Source organism: Meriones unguiculatus, chromosome 16 (genome assembly GCF_030254825.1).
Source record: "Meriones unguiculatus strain TT.TT164.6M chromosome 16, Bangor_MerUng_6.1, whole genome shotgun sequence".
Taxonomy (NCBI): domain Eukaryota; kingdom Metazoa; phylum Chordata; class Mammalia; order Rodentia; family Muridae; genus Meriones; species Meriones unguiculatus.
Genome location: NC_083363.1, coordinates 13,773,948 through 13,790,901, shown reverse-complemented (window position 1 = coordinate 13,790,901; position 16,954 = coordinate 13,773,948).

Here is a 16,954-nt window from a genome sequence, read left to right as displayed (position 1 = left end):
TCAAACTTCTCTGCCCATTTCCTCAAAGACGTGCCCAAAGTTAGGTTCCTAGGAATTTTAGATTTAGTTGAATTGATGATCAAGATAACAATGAGACCTACATAGAGAAATAAATTCCAAAATATCTTCATGATGATTGATATTCCATGATGTAAGAGTTCTGTAAAATCAATTATGTGAAACATTTTAAAAACTTTGATGTTTAGTATTGGCATGTATTGACTTTATAGTATTGGCAAGAGATTGACTTTATTGCTAGAAGAAATGCTAAAATAAGGGACAAAAAATTCTCATGAAACTTTAAATCAGAGATGGAGTTTTAGCATATTACTTTGCATTTTTTTTGGTTTCTTTATAAGTTAATATAATATTTACATCTCGGTCATAAGCCCCTCCCTTCTCTCCTCTCAGTCCCACCCTCTCTCCTCCATCCTCACTCTCCAAATAAGGGACACCCCTACACATACACCTTAGCTCATCTATTCACATGAGTCCACATTAAGCCTAAGAGGCCAATCGGGCTTATCTTTTGGGGGTCTGTGCATTGTAGTATGTCTATCCTGTACTATATGAGTAAAATCCTCCTATAAGTGAGTATACAGCATGTGTGACTTTCTGTGTTACGTCACTCAGGATGATCTTTTTTGGTTTCATCCACTTGCCTGCCAATTTCATCATTTCCTTGTTTATATTAGATGAGTAGTATCCCACTATGTAAATGTACCACAGTTTCTTTATCCACTCTTCAGTTGAGGGACATCTAGTTATTTCTTACACTCGTAGGAAATGAGAGTCAAGATTTTTTCTGTCCTCATTGAAGGAGAACATGACCCCAAAACTCAGTGGGTGATGCAAAGGAGACATGTGATAAACTGAAAGTTTGGACATCATGATTTCATCAATGACAACAAACACTCACTTGTTAGCAGGATATAATAACTAAAGGTTTAAAGTCATCAGTCAGTAGACACCTGTAAAGGAAAGTATGTGCAATGGTAAGGGAGTGTTCAGTTAAAAAATTAATTTTTTTACTTACCAACCATTCATACACACCTATGTGTTGGGGTGGTCTTTTCGTGGACTGTGTAAAGATTGTCTTTGTATTATTCAAATGCTGATTTTTGTACCAGCAGAGATCTATTTACAGACAGACTTTGGTATTGCCATTTTTATGAAGCACCTCCTGCCCCAGTATGTTGTAAACGTCGCCTCTATAACTTTCTGGTTGGTTAAATTAAAAGCTTAAGGGCCAATAGCTGAGGCAAGAAAGGGAGGTAGGACTTCCAGCAGAAGCAGGGACCCTGGAAAAGAAGCTCAGGCACAGTAGTCACCAACCAGACACTGAGAAAATAGCAGGAGCTGGGACAGGAGACTAAGATGGACAGGTGAAGAGTATGCCATGGGACGTAGGCCAGACCAATACAGTCAGGATAAAATACCTAGGAATCTGCCCACCTATAGTGCTAAATGTAAAAGGCCTCTGTGTTATTATCCCATCTACTGGCTGTCTCAGAGAAACTCCCACTTCTGTATATGTATGCAGGCATACAGATGTTTGCACGTGAAGGTCATGTGATCATGTAGCAACTCTATGATAGCAGATTGGATAAAAAGCTTTACCTTGCTGTTAACCTTCATACTCTATTACTATACAAAATAACTTCAAGGATGAATTTAGCAAAGTGCTACAGTCTATTATTTGAGAGTTGATATTTTAACATACTGTCCGTATGGTTTTGCATGATAAACATGAGCATTATTTGTCTGGTTCACTAACACATCAGGTTGGCTGGTATGAAATTAAATTCCAATTGTCCCAAGTGCTGTACGGGTACCCCGTGAATGGTGAATTATCATATGACTACATCCCAGTGTTTGTCAAGGTATAAGGGTCCTGCCAAGACAGAGATTGGAAATCCAAAATCACTTTTACTACAACTACAATACTTTATAAAATATAAAGTGATTAACTCTCTTTGTCAAATCATGGAGTAAATAATTCTGGGGTTAGTCTAATTTTGAAGTAAAACCATAAAGGGTTTTTACTTACAACTGTATTTATTTCATTAATTATATTTTGACATTTATAAATTGAGACTTTTTTCTTATGTCAATATTCTGTTACAGATACCATCTGTTGAGATGTGCTGACACTTTTATTATATACATAGACTATAATATGTATTATAAAGCCCTGTACTACTAGTTTAAATACTTGTGATTTTTGTGACTTCCCTTGTATTTTTTTACTATTTAGAAAATACCCAGTTTTCATTTAACAGCCGATTCGAGTGGCTGCCAGACCTGGGGAATTCCACTGTTGACAGCAGCACTTTTTATACTCTTTCCTCGTGTCAAATGAGACTGAAATTCAATTCTTTGAATTTTCCTACAACTAAGGAAAAATAAATAAGGTGAGGTTTTTACCTGGGTGGTGTCATTTAGAGAGAAGAATTTTAGGTCCTCTAAGCAGGTGGAGAATCGAAGGCAGTGTGAGGTCCCCAGAGAGGGAACCAGAGAAGTCTGTAGGGAAAATTGTATCATCTCCTGATTTTTGTAGAGTGTTCCAGAGTATTTCCAAAGCTGACCACCAAATCACATTGCACAGTAAAGAGGAAACTGATCGATTACCGGTATTGACTTTATTTGTATTCAGTGATGTCTTGCTTTGAAGAAAGCTAGTTTTAAGTGTGTAAAACTTAATCAGGGAGACATGATTCAGTAACTTAGATTTATGGTCCAGTAGCCCTACAGACCTTGACTCTGATGAACCTCAGTTTCCTCTGTATAAGGAAGAGTAAGTGGAAGAATTAAAAATCCATGCCCTTGATTACCAATTAGTCATCTTACAAAGGTTCTTCACACTCTTCCCTGTCTCCAGACCTACTTGCCAATGACACTACTGTACTAATAACGTAAAGTAGTAAAAAGTACTTATTAAACACGGCTACAAGAGCAGGTAATATTTATTGCTCATCAATCACTTCTTGTGTGTTAAATGTTGTGAATCATTTTACTGCACTCTCAAACAATAACGATGTTTATTTCTCAGGGTTCATCAGAGGAAACATAACCCATCTGGAGAAATGGTCAGGAGACAGCTGAGTTTGGTTCCCAGCTCTCATACTGAGTCTTACGAATGCTGATAACTCCAGCTCCAGGAGGTCCCAGTCCCACTTATGGCCTCTATGGGTTTCAGCACATTCATGACACAAAAAGATACGCAAACCACATACATGAGTGAAAATATAAATAAAAATAAATATTGATTACAGAAAAATGTGTGTGTAGGAGAGACAGAGAGACTAGAGATGAGAAACACAGAAGTTGGGCAGAGCACAGTGTCCTAGCTTGTTTCTATTTTGCTGTGACAGAACACTGACCAATATTAACTTGGGGAGAGAAAGCGTTTATTTTGTCAGTTGTAGCCCATCATTAAATTAAAGGAAGCCAAACTAAGGACTTGTGAGAGGTGCCTGAAGCTGAAAGCAGAGGGAAAAGAGGCCTGCTGGTTTTCCCTCAGGCTGCTGTTCAGCTGCTTTCCTTTTTTTAATTATTTTTTTATTTTTTATATTTATTACATTTTATTCATTTTGTATCCCAGCTGCAGCCCTCTCCCTAATTCCCTCCCAATCCCACCCTCCCTCCCTCATCTCCTTCCATGCCCCTCTCCAAGTCTACTGATAGGGGAGGTCCTCCTCCCCTTCCCTCTGACCCTAGCCTATCAGGTCTTATCAGGACTGTCAGCTGCCTTTCTTAAGCATCATGAGCTCATCTGCCCAGGTATGGTATTGCCCATAGTAAGCTGGGCCTTCCTACATCAGTTATCAATCAAAAAAAAAATGTCTCATGAGCCAGTCTGATGTTGAAAATTCCTCTGGAGGTATTTTCTCTTCCCAGATATCTCTACATTGGTGTCAGATTGACAATGACTGACCAGAACACACAGAAAGGTCTAAACAGTGTTTGAGGAAACATCTGAATAGCATGACCAGCTAAATAGAAAAATACAAATAAAAAATAAAAAATTACCCATCATACCTTAAGGTATGCTATTTTATCATTCAAATGTTAAAGATGGGAAGATGAAAACTCAGAAACTTTAAGTTACCAATTCAAAAGTCTGAAAGAAAAGTATTGAATCTTTGATTTCAACCTAGATCTGTCTTTCCTTAACACATACATTCTTAATAACTATGCATAATATATTACTTATATATTATGCATTTTACATATGATTAATAACCATTTTGATATATGATTTATAATACAAAATTATACACTAAATTTTTGCAATATGAGTATTTTTTGATTCACTACCAATTATTAAGTGCAAAATATAAAAATCATAAAATAGAGGAAAAGTTTGTCTCCTCTTCATTTCACCTCACGTTCCTAGGCTGCAGTATCTGCTTGCATATTTGATACTCCTCAGCAACTGTAGAATTGTCTTTGTATACAGTCAAATGTGTTCTGTAGTACCAGTAAATCTGCCTGAGTTTGTACCTCTACTTCCCTTATGTGGCCTGCTTTTTCTAGAAGGTGAGCATGATGTGTTAAATCTTAATCCCATTCATTGTTTCTGCACCAGGAACACCCAATCTCAGTGCAATCCCTGATGCTGTTTCTCACACAGAGCTTTGTTCTTATTATGTGGCAGTTACCTTGATTTTGAGCACTGCTGCTGTGAACCATGGGCATAATAGAGTTATCTGAGGAAGATTAAAATTAAAGAAATAGAAACACAGTTAAAAGAAGAGGAACAAGTCAAAGTTTGGATCACTGTGCACCAGCTACACATACTATAGAACCTGAGGCCTAGAACATGTAAGATTATGACTTTTTTGTGATAAAAATATTTTCATACATGAAAGGAGGAAACCTTTGTGTAATTCTATTTGTCTTCCTACTTGTAAATAAAACAGCTCTTTTGGCTTTAATAACTATAGTTTAATCTAGTGATTCTGTTAAATTCCATCAATCAACTGACTTTCCCTCAGGGCTCCCCCAGGACTCCAACTATTTTACAGCGTTCCTTTTACCCAGGTAAAAAGTTTTTGTTTTGTTCTCTGTTCTTCCATCTATTGAAATTTTTTTATAACATTAGATAGTGAACTTTTTAAATAAACCACTTTGTCGTAGTGACATGGTCTGGATTATAGTTTAAATGACCCAGAATTCACTGACATAACTGAAGTATGCTCCACCTTGTTAAGCCTTTCTTGACCCTAAATTCTTTAGAATCACAAAAATATAGTGAGCATTTCTTTCAACAATGGTATCTTTCACAGTATTTTACACAAACCATTCATTTTCCATTTCTCTGATGTCTTAGTTCTTGCATTCCCTTAGATTTTCAGTCTTTATAATTTTATACATGAAGCAATACTCAACTACTTTAAGTTTTAAAAGGGGAGAAGGCTTTTAAGGAAGTAAAAATCTGAGCTTTGGTTTCAGCCCAATATCCTCTAGATTATCCCAGAAAATATTTATATTCAGAGACTCTGTCCATCTCTCCTCTTTCAAGAATTATTTTACAGGAACAGTCTCCAGGCAGTACTTTCCTGTAGGCTTTCAAATACACTGCAGTATTCCTGTATTTTGTAAAGAGGCAGGTGGTATGAAGGCAAGAGAGAAAAACCAAAGGCTTTCTAAATCCTCAACAGGGTAAGACAGTTACTGACCTGATAATCACTACTCATCTGGAGCTTTCTCTTGGTTGACACGAGTGCTCCGTTAACAGCCTTACACACTGTGACAAAACAGCGTACTTCTCAAGCTCAGAGCATCTCTACGCTAGTTTTATAATATAATAAACTCTCTGTATAAAGAAGATAATTCATGCAATACTAATATTATTTTTGGAATGAGGAGGATAAAGGTTTTGAACACAAATTTCAAAAAATTGAGACCACATATTCTACTTTTAAATTCTGATGTACCACATTTTGGTGCATGTGGTTATGATTTTCTTGATGAGCATCAGTTTGGGTCATTCAGGACAATCAGTGCCTCTCCTATCTCTCCTAAACTGTACTACCACAATGGCTGAACAGGACAATGATACTGACCTCTACCCATTTCTGCTTGACACAAATATTCTTAAGGGCAATTTTTCAGGGCACCACCAACCTCTCTCTCTCTCTCTCTCACACACACACACACACATACTGTGTCTTCCCATGAATACTGCTGTAAAGGATACTGGGACCCCATCTTACCATCCTGTTCTTCACAGTCATACCTATCTTCCTCAAATTCTCTTGAATATGTACAGACAAAGGTGTTTTTTTAAGAACCCAAACTAATACATTAACTCTGAATTTATTCAAGTTTATTACCTCCCACTTCTCAACACAAAAGGAGTCAGTCGTAACACACTCAAGTTTCCAAAAGTTTTGAGAGTGAAAGCAAAAGTAAATGTACAAAATTTAGGATAGCATAATGGATGCAATTTACCCCTTTAGCTGATACAGTCAATATTTCTTTTTTCTTTCTTCAGCATCTTTTCACCTCCTCTGAAAATGAAAATTCCTCTTCCTTTTTCCTCTCCTTTCTCTTGATTATGTTTTTCCTTTTCTGTAAAACAAAGAGACAATCCAGACATGTGCTTTGTTGTCTTCCTTGCCTCTGCTTTTCTTGCAGAAATTCTTGAAGCCTTACCAAGAAAAGAAGAAAGGAAAAAAAACAACCACGGGAATTTATTACAGGAGATTCAGGAGGTGGAGGTGGGAAAAGAAGAGAGAAAAGGTTCATTCAAAATCAAAATTGCTCTGAGTGTACCAATCAGGTTTCCATTTTCTTGAAGTGAATCCATGATGATTACTTCTAAATAATTCCTCAAGTTTCAGTTAAGCAATTGGTGCCCTTGGTTGCTTTCACTTCTCTTTCTAGTCCTAGGTTGTTTGCTGCCTAGTATAATCCTGAAGAAGTTCAGATGAATAGCCACTGCACCAAGATGACCATTTGCTAGGCAATACAGGTAATAGAAAGGTGTTCTGAAGGTGAGAGAATAAACTATTATGTCATAATATATGATGACAGCCAATCTAGCAAGATAAAAGTCAATGACCTCCGTATGTATCTTTGTTTAGGAATGCTCCTGACTCAATCTGAGTTAAAGGAAAGTACCAGCGATGTGCTTTGAAAAACCATATTTTTTAAAGATAAAGTCCCTGCAATATTGCTGACACCGTGTTGTATTTTTCTACATAGATGTGGCTGTAAATCACACGAAGTAGAAGTTTGTCCTACCTTTCCCCCAGGCTTCCCTGAAGGAACTCTGAGTCCTGTATTCAGGATCCTGGGACATTATGTTTTAGTGTGGGAATTTACTGCCCTCAGTTAAGTCATCCCAGAAGGCATGGGTGGAGACTACCCTGTGATTAAAGGCCTAAGACATCATAAATTCCAAGCAGCATATTGAAATATCAATACAGGCTTGCAAGCTCTAAAGTCCAAGGGAGAATATTGAGTCAGGTTTTGAAGCCTCAAAGAAAATATTTATGGATCAAGAGATGCAACTGAATAAAAGTGTAGCACTGAAAGTTTCCTCAGCTCAAAATCAGCAGGTAAAGCATGGGACAAGAGTGTTGTTCCAGGTTCCTCTTCTCTGACTCCCTGAACTATCCAGAAGAGCATTTGTGTAGCCTTTCTTGTGGAGAAAAAAAATACCTAAAAAGAAACCGCTTAATGGAGAACTTGTTTTGGCTCACAGTTTGGAAGAACACCATAGTTTATTATGGATAGAGAATGCATTACATGTTGGTTCTCTGTGGAAGTCATGGCACAAACAGACTGTTTCTGTTATTTTTATCTTCAGGTATCTAGAAGTAGAGAAGACTTGGGCAAGAAGCAACCAGTGCCAAGCTATAGAGTACAAGACCTGCACCCCATGACGGAGTTCTTCCTGTAAGACTCTACCTCCCAAATGTCCTATGGCCTCCTAAAACAATGGAGTCTGCGGAAGATATGTGGCATGTTTAAGCTATAACACTGTGTTTGGAAGACTATGTGTAGAGTCAATTCTATCATTGTACACATTTTTCTTTCTGTGTTTCTGTATTATATTCAGAAGTTTATCAGCTCTTGTCATGGCTAGAAATTTCTTGAATATCTTAAGTTTTGACATTCATCTCACTTGTTTGTCTCTTCCTGTCCTTCTTTTAACTATAACTAACAATAAAATGTAAGTATATCACCTTTGAATTTATCCAATAATAACCAAGCACACATTAAAAAAAAGCAAAAATGCATTTCTATTGTGCTTTTTTTTTCTTGCTTTTCATTTGTAACTAATTTTCTTATAATCCCCACCACCAGGCTCTCTGTGATCCATCACTGGATGAGACAACATTTTCATTTGCTACCATTTACTTTTCTGTCTTCTGAGTTTCCAATCCCAGTATAAAATGTGAATTCCATGAAAGTGAGGGAAGCTTTGTTCTCTTCATTTTTAGCATCTCAATACCTAGTGTGTCATGAGAGCAGACAAAATCAGGACACTATCTCTGGAGCCATTCTTCATGTTCTGCACATAGATTTTGAAACTCAAGGCATAGGGTAGTCACTTATTGAATCACTTTTGTGTTCACACTTTCATAAAGCTCTTGTTCCCGTCTCCAAAAACATGTGAAGTGTCTTAGTGAACTCTATGAATCTATTTCCTCTGGTTGAGCTCAGTGTTCCTGTGATCCTTCTGTGTTTAATTCATGCAGACACTTTATAGATTATTAGTCAGGAGCACAAACCTGAAGTGCCAACATAAAAATTTCCCTTAGAAAATAGAACACTGTGACTGACTGGCAGTGGTGGCAATGGCCACAAACCATCAAAGCACTTGTATAACCTCTCCTGCTAGCTTTCTGATGCTGTCTTCAGATTGGGCGAGGGGTAAAATTTTATCATCTGGTCCTCCATCCCACCTCCCAAACAGGCACTAATCCCATTTTAATGGAGGCTTTGCACTGGAGCGTTTAATAGCCTGCCTGTCACGAGAGAAGCCTGGTATTTCTGATGCAAGCTGGTTGCTTACGAATAATCTAAATCTCTGTGGAATTTTCCACTGAGGTACCTAGGATCTCTGTTGTTCCAGCTCTTTGCTTTCTTAAATGAATGCTTAAGTTTTTTTTTGTTTGTTTGTTTGTTTTTTTTGTTGAGGTGGTTGTTTGCCTATTTTTTTAATTGAAAAACTTTTTTTCATACAATATATTCTGATCACAAATTCCCTTCCCCCAAATACTCCCATAGATCCCCCACTTCCCTACCAACTCTACTCCACACCTTTTCTTTCTCTCTCTCAGAACACACACACACACACACAAATAAAAACAAAACAAAACAAAAAACAGCAAGAAACTCAGAAAAAAAAAGACACAATATAAAAAAAAAGAAATCACAATATACAAACAAAAGACCAAGATGACAAAAATTTCCCAAGCAGAAAAGTATAAGATAAAACGTCCATAAAATACCATTTTTGCTAATTTTATTTTGGCTATATACCTCTGGACCTGGGGCCTACCTGAAAGAGTGATTGATTTACCCAACGAGACATTTTCTTCTGCCAGTGGCTATCAATTTCAGGTAGCTTCTGTGTTCCCTTCCTCCTCTCGGCACCACAGCCTCATCTGGCTTGAACATGTGTGTGTTGCCACAGTCTCTGCGAGCTCACATGAACATCAGTCCTGTTGAACCTCTACGGCATTCTCTTCTCAGCATCTTTCATCCCCACTGGCTCTCACAATACTCCCACCTCCCCTTCCACGCTGATCCTTGAGAGCAAGGACTTGATGGAGATGTGCCACTTAGAACTGAGTGCCCCTGAGTCTCTTACTCCTTGCATACTGTTTGGCGGTTGGTCTTTGGGTTGTTTCACAGCTATTGCAAGAAGAAGCTTATTCATTGATGGCTGACTTGAGGCACTGATTAGTGAGTATAGAAAAATGTCCTGTCCTGAGAAGCCATTTTATATGTTCCTTTAGAAGAACAATAATATTTCATTTCCCCCAGGTCTATGGCACCTATATAGTCTCAGGTTCTTCACCACTTAGCAGAGTCAGACATCGGTTCCAACTCATACAATGGGCTTTAAATCCAACTAGAGGATGGTTGATGACTACCACCGTGTTTGTGATGTCACTGAGACAATTTTAGCTGTGTTGGTGGTTACCTTTCTCTTCTCATGCTTTGAAGAGTACATCCCAGTACTGTGAACACCAGTCAGTACAGATGGATGCCTCTCGCTAGGTGCCAGGTCAATTTCTCAGTGTTTGATGAGATGTTTAAGCATGTCTTCAACAATAGGGCCTTCCCATCGATTTGTAGACACAAACAAATAACCCTGGCAGTAGCCTATGTTATATGGGGGTGGGGAGGTTCTATGGGACTCACTTAGAAAATGACTCAGCTGGATGTAACCAATTCCTGACACTGAAGGTTTTACATGGTGGTGTAAGACATCTAATTGGGTTTTTGACTCCCCTGTTATTTGGTGACTTCATTTCACATGTGCACATATTTTAGGAAGCCTCTACAGTAGCAGGTTTTACATGGCCATGCAAATGCCCCTTCATGTTAGTTATGCTTCCCATATTCCTTTCTAATTAATGACACTTTATCGTAAAGCCTTGCCAGCTGAACCTGGAGCTCACGCTGCATTTTTTTTTCATTGAAATTTTACTCAGCTCAGTACTTTGCAGGCAAGTTACACCTTTTCTAATTGTTCTCTTCCTCTGAGCTTCATTGAAGCAGTGCACTTTGAATGAAGCCTACTGTTTGCTAGTTATTTCCCCCAAGATTTTATTGTAACTTCACAGTTTAATAACGGTAGCAAGGAACAAGCTAAATGGGATTGGGTCTGTAGATGGAGTTTGGGTTTTATGAGGTAAAGCAAACATCCCAGGTATTAAACAGATGCCTAGAAATGGAGATGTCATTCATTAGTAGGATAGTCAGCATAAACAGCTTTATTATTGTAACAGCCTCAGGGTGGGAGCAGCAATTTCATTTCTATGAGATGTTACTCTACCCGATGTTAAACACACAAGGCCAGATGCACACAGAGTTCTACTTTCCTCTGGGTGTCAGTTCACATGGATGAAGATTTAGTATACCTACATAACCTTCTTGAAAATGACTTCATTGATGCCATTTGAAGTTTTCTGTAGTGTGGACCCATCAGCACTTTTGTATGTGGTTGCAAACAAACATCCAAGTAACAGCAATTGATTAATTTCTAAGTGGATTTTTTTTTATAATGTTTTCCAGATTTATTTTACTTTTGTGTCTGAGATGGTGGCAAGGGCATATATACTTGAGTATGGGTGCCTACAGAAACAAGAAGAGCTTTTCAGATTCTCCTTGACCCAGAGTTATAGGTGGTTATGAGTAGCCTGTCTTGGATGCTAGGTAGCAAAATCCAGTACTCTGAAAAAACAATATGTGATTTTAACTGATAAGTCATCCCTGAAGCATTTTCCTTGACATTTGTGATCATATCCAGAGAGAGAGTGGCATTTTCTTGAGACCAATAAATATTCTTGTAATTCTCATTCCTCCTCTTTCTATACTTCCTCCTCCTCCTCTAATTGAGTGGGAATAGCCAGTTTGATTGCATGTCCTGATAGCAAAGAATGGAGACATAGAAGTGGTCTGAATGCTAACAACTCATTTAAGCTTTGCATTACTGTTGGTTCTCATGAAATTCCTCAGGGAAAGCATCTAAAAAGAAAACACATTAAGTCTTCACCAAACAACCCCATCTGCGTGATAATTCCCTGGTTCCAAAAATCAGTTGGAAATGGAAAAGCTACTTGAGTGACAAGAGCTGTTGAGATTTAGTTGGTAAATTTCAACAAGCGTTTTCTTCAGTAAAGAACAGAATAAGAGACATTGAACTCGATGTTAGGGTTTTCATTTCAAAAACTGAAGAATGGAAAAATACAGCATCCTTTCCTAATTATTTGTTCATTTGCTTTCTAGTTTATGGATATAAACATATCCCTGCTACGAGGGTATGAAGTATTCCTGGGAGAGACTTAGATGCCTGGCTCACCTTCTCCCCATGTTTTAGGTTGTTGCAGAGCCTTCTCATAGTAGGTGCTGAAAGAATACCAATGAGTGACTAAAGGGCTTTAAGGATTAGGGACATTCCTTGTCACTGTGACTTAATGAAAAATAGTAAGAAAGGAAGGGCTTCTTCTACTTCATGGTTTAAGGGGACAATCCATCATGGCTGGGAAGGTATGCCCACTGGTATAGTTATTGGCTACCCCATCAGGACCATGAGGCTGTTATGCTCACATTTAGGTAGATCAGGAAGCAAAGATTAGACAGGAAGCAGGGCCAAACAACAAATCTCAAGGCATGCTTCCCATACATCTTTATTCTCTAGTTAGTCCCCACCCTCAAAAGGTTCCAGGACTCCCAAAAGCAGACAACTAATGGGAGAGCAAGTATTCAAACACAGGTGCTTATGGAGACATTACCCATCAAAATTGTAACACCTGGAAAATGTCATAATTCTTGTTCCACCTAGTACACTCTTAAATGTGTTCCCTTGCTTTCATGCTAAATGGGAACAATATGTTTCTTATATTGCAAGACATCATGTAGCCAAATCTTCCCAAATAAGATCTTAATTATCTGAATTGTTCTAATGACTGTAGGCTTCACAATGAAAATTTTTCTCTGGTGGAAGGGAATAGCAAATCTAATATACTGGTGAGGAAGTCATTGGTGACCATGGCAGAGTCTAACTAGCCTTCTGTTACCTTGTCCTCATTCTTCACCCATTACAAAGAAGACAAGGACATTGTATTCAGACAATACAAAAGGTACCTTGATGGCATTTCAGTAATTTCCAGGCCTTCTTTTAGCAAAGATTCAAATAATTAAAACTAGACTCATTCAATAGATTTTTACTTTATAAGAAAAATTTCAGGGCACCTAAGTCACATAGGGCAAAATGCAGTTGTGTTTTTGCAGGTTTATCCATGTCTTCATAATTGATGTAACCAGCATTCAAATAGGTTTGGCTCATGATGTGGTTGGCAACAAAGCTTTGTAGCATCTATGGAGTCCTGGTTTTGTCAATAAGCAAAGTATGAAAGTTGTAGCAAAGTGGTGTCTTCTGTCAAGATTGCAAATAAGAGCATTGTGAGGCCAGACAAACTTAGGTTAGTTTCTCTGTATATAGCCCTTGAGAAGGCAGTGGACAAAATTACAAGGTAATTACAAGCATAAGCTACAGTGGAGTTTCAGAATTTTGGTGTCTTATTCACTGCTCTGTTGCTGTGAAATGACACCATTGACCAAGGAGAATTATTTTTACAAAAGCATTTAATTGGGTACTCATTTAGTTTCAGAGGCTGAGTCACGTGGGGAGCATGGCATGGTGCTGACAAAGCAGCTGAGAAATTACATGTTGAAATGGTAAACATGAGGCAGGGAGGGAGGGAGAAGTGGGGAGAGAGAAACTGGGGTTGGGGAAGAGAGAGAGAGAATGGAAAAGTAGCATGGGCTTTTGAAACCTCAAACCCACCCCCCAAGCAAAACACACCTCCTAATCTGTCCCCAATAAATTTCACCAATTGCAGACTAAGCATTCAAAAATATGTGCCTATGGGGGACCATTATCATTTAAACCACCACAAATGGAGACAGAAGATGTTTGTTGAGGAAAGCTGTAGACACCAGTGGAGCTGATCCAAGACAGAGTCCAGTTGTGTGACAGGCATCAACGCCAATCCAGCAAGCCTGCCAGCCCACAGAAGTTCCCTTCACACTAACACATGCTTCAGATGCTGGCCTGGAAGATACTCTGTTCACTGCTTATCCTGCTGGGAAGAATTTTCATTGTTCTAATCTTTATTTGCTGTTCTTTCCGTATCTCTCTCTTGGAATAGACACATTTATTTGCTGACATTGTATATCACAAGCATAAAACTTTGGGATTTTACAGAGACTCACAAGTAAGCTATGGCCTCGAGGATCTAAAGATTCTGGACTTAGACTTTTGAAAAACAGTGCTACTGCTAAGTCTGCAAGGATTTTAAAGTTTGGCCTAAATTCATTTACCCTCTGAGATAGATAGATAGATAGATAGATCCTTTGAGGACCAGGGATGAAATGCAGTTTGGTTCTGTAATATGATCTTCATCAAATGACTACTTTGTCTACTTGGGGATATATCTTAAAATATTAAAGACCACATGCAAATGTTACTCAAGAATTTAAGCTAACAAACCTAAGAAATGGAAATCTATTCTACCTGACTTACATGCAGCAGATAGTATTTGAACAAGTATGTGTAGGTGGGTTTAACATAAAATCTTGGACAGCAAAGAGTTTAATAAGCAGGACTTCTTGCACATCTCTTGCTCTTTCCAGTTACTCCCTGTGTTATTTCTTTTTATGTGCAGATAAAATTCTCGCATGAAAGAATGTCTCAGATGCATAGAAATATTAAAATCCACACACGAACACATCTTTTCAGCCACATCACCTTCAAATCTGTGAGTATAATTGAGAGATATTACTTCTGGAGATTAAATACTTTTCTTTACTACCAAATGAACTGACTACCCATTCCACATTTTGCTATTGAATGTGCACATTTGTACTGATCACTGAAGTGTAAAGTGTGAATTCTCAAAGGAATTTTACCGCCTTCCTCTTTTGCAGCAGTTTCCTACAAGAGTAAACCATTTTGTTCTGCAAGGAAGCTCATTAGGACAAAAAGAGAACAACTCAAAATATTTTTAGGATGTTCCTGAAACTGACTGGACTCTGTAGACCCCTCCTTCTCTTAGAGTAAACAGTCAAGACTTCTGGAGGTCATTTTCAGTCAACCAAACTACAAGGAAGATTCACAGACAATTCAAGAAGCAAAGAAGAAATGAGCCAAGTTGCCTAGAAAAGGCTGGAACTGACTGATCCATGTGAGAAAAGACACTCTCCATCCTATTGAGCTGCCTGTTAGTGAAGAGGGTTAGTGGGCTTCAGGTCCCAGCTTTTATGACCTGTCATACATACTGGAGTGAGCTTTCATGAGGCAGCTTTCTTTGAGTCATTTCTATTCCTCTAAGTAGCCCCTCAACTATAGTCTGATTGGTAACCAGAATAAAACTCATTGGTTCACCAGGTAGGTGTTTGTTATATTCATACATTGGTCTGTAGTGGGCTCCCCATCTGGCATGAATTAGGTGTGTGTGTGTGTGTGTGTGTGTGTGTGTGTCTCCACATTATAACTATTAGAGATATGACTGGCATGGAAGTGAGATTATCTTGTGGTTTTTAAGAAAACAATTGCGAGATTTCATGCACATTGTCTCCTACTAACATGCATTCTTAGCAGGCTCACAGGACTTCATTTCTAGACAAAGAACAAAAGGCAACTGGGAACTGTTTCCCCAAGGAATAATCTCCAAAATGGTTATCCAACATTAAGTGGCCAGGACTAAAATTTTAAAGATGTTATGGACTGAGCAAATTATGTTATTCATTTACATATTATATGGTGTGTGCATGTGTGTGTAACAACATTTAAAGAAAAGGGACCATGAATTTGAGAGAGGAAAAAAAGGCAGGTACATTGGAAAGTTGGAATGGGAAAAATGTAATTATAATTTCAAAAATGTTATAAAAAGGAAAGTAATTATTGTGAGAGGTCTTAAATCTACATACTATTTTGGACACCAAAAAAAGTCTTTGTCCTAAGAAATACATTATTAATATTCTTAGAAGGTTTTGTTTATAGCTGTTTTCTTATACCTTTATACTGGGTTAATTTAATTTCTGAACTTATTCTTTTAATTTTCACTATAATCAACAGCCTCCAGTCCTCCTTGCTTTTCTCACAGCCTTATCACCATTCCCATTTGCTGTATGTCTAGTTCCTGCCTCTTAATTTATTTTGTCACACAAGTATCATGAAGACAGCCAGACAGCTGATCTCACTCACATAGCTGCACCCAGAGTGCTCTCCAAGAGCCTACTTCTTTCCTTGGTGCCCTAACAAGGTTGACTGTCCTTGCTTGTCCTCACCCACCGTAAACGCAGAACTGGCTATGTGACAAGAGTCTTGGCTACCTTCATGTTAATGTTAAAATAATTACTGCTCATCACACTTACCTGATAGTCCAAGTTAATTTTTAAAAGTGTTCATAGGACTATTTGACTGACAAAAGCAAATTTCTTCTAACTTTATTGATGATGTCTTAAACATAGGAGCCATCATTGCCATACATATTTGCTGACACATATGAATGGTCACCAAATCAGTATCTAGACAGCTGAGAAGAAAACAGACCGTTAAAGTGAAGAATGTAGGTCAGAAAAATCTTCCAGTTGGAAGGTCATCTAAAGGCAAATGACACCTTTCCAGAATAGTGACATTGCTTACTTGTGTATATAAATTCCTCACATCTACTGTTCTGACATTTTATCTTAGCCAGCCTTGAGAGTATTATGAGGCTCTGGTTTGAAATGCAGATAAATTACTCACATGGAGAGAGCTTGCAGGCAGGCTTCTTCATAAATACACCATTGGTCTTCCCATCTGAGGATAGCTCAAGAATAAATCTGAGTCTCTCTGTAGCTTAATCCAAGTGAGGATGCTTTTCTTCTCTCCAAGATGCGTGCCCTGATGGGAAGTACTGAGTCATAGCCTAATCAGGGATGCTTAGCAGTTATTTGGTGTATGTATAGTAACACAAATGAATCATGTCACTGCCTTCAAACTGAGAGCTTTGAGAAGGACAGCTATGCTCTTGTAAACAAGACTTGAACTACATCTGGAACACATAGTTACAGTCCTGGAGCGAGCAATGTGAACAGTGCAGCTCAAAGTCTTGTCCCTTGTTACCTCAGAGGGGATTTTTCTAAAAGCATTTGAGAAAATTATAACATTATTGGTGATTGGCTATGTAGAGGCTCGAGATTTCAGAATAAA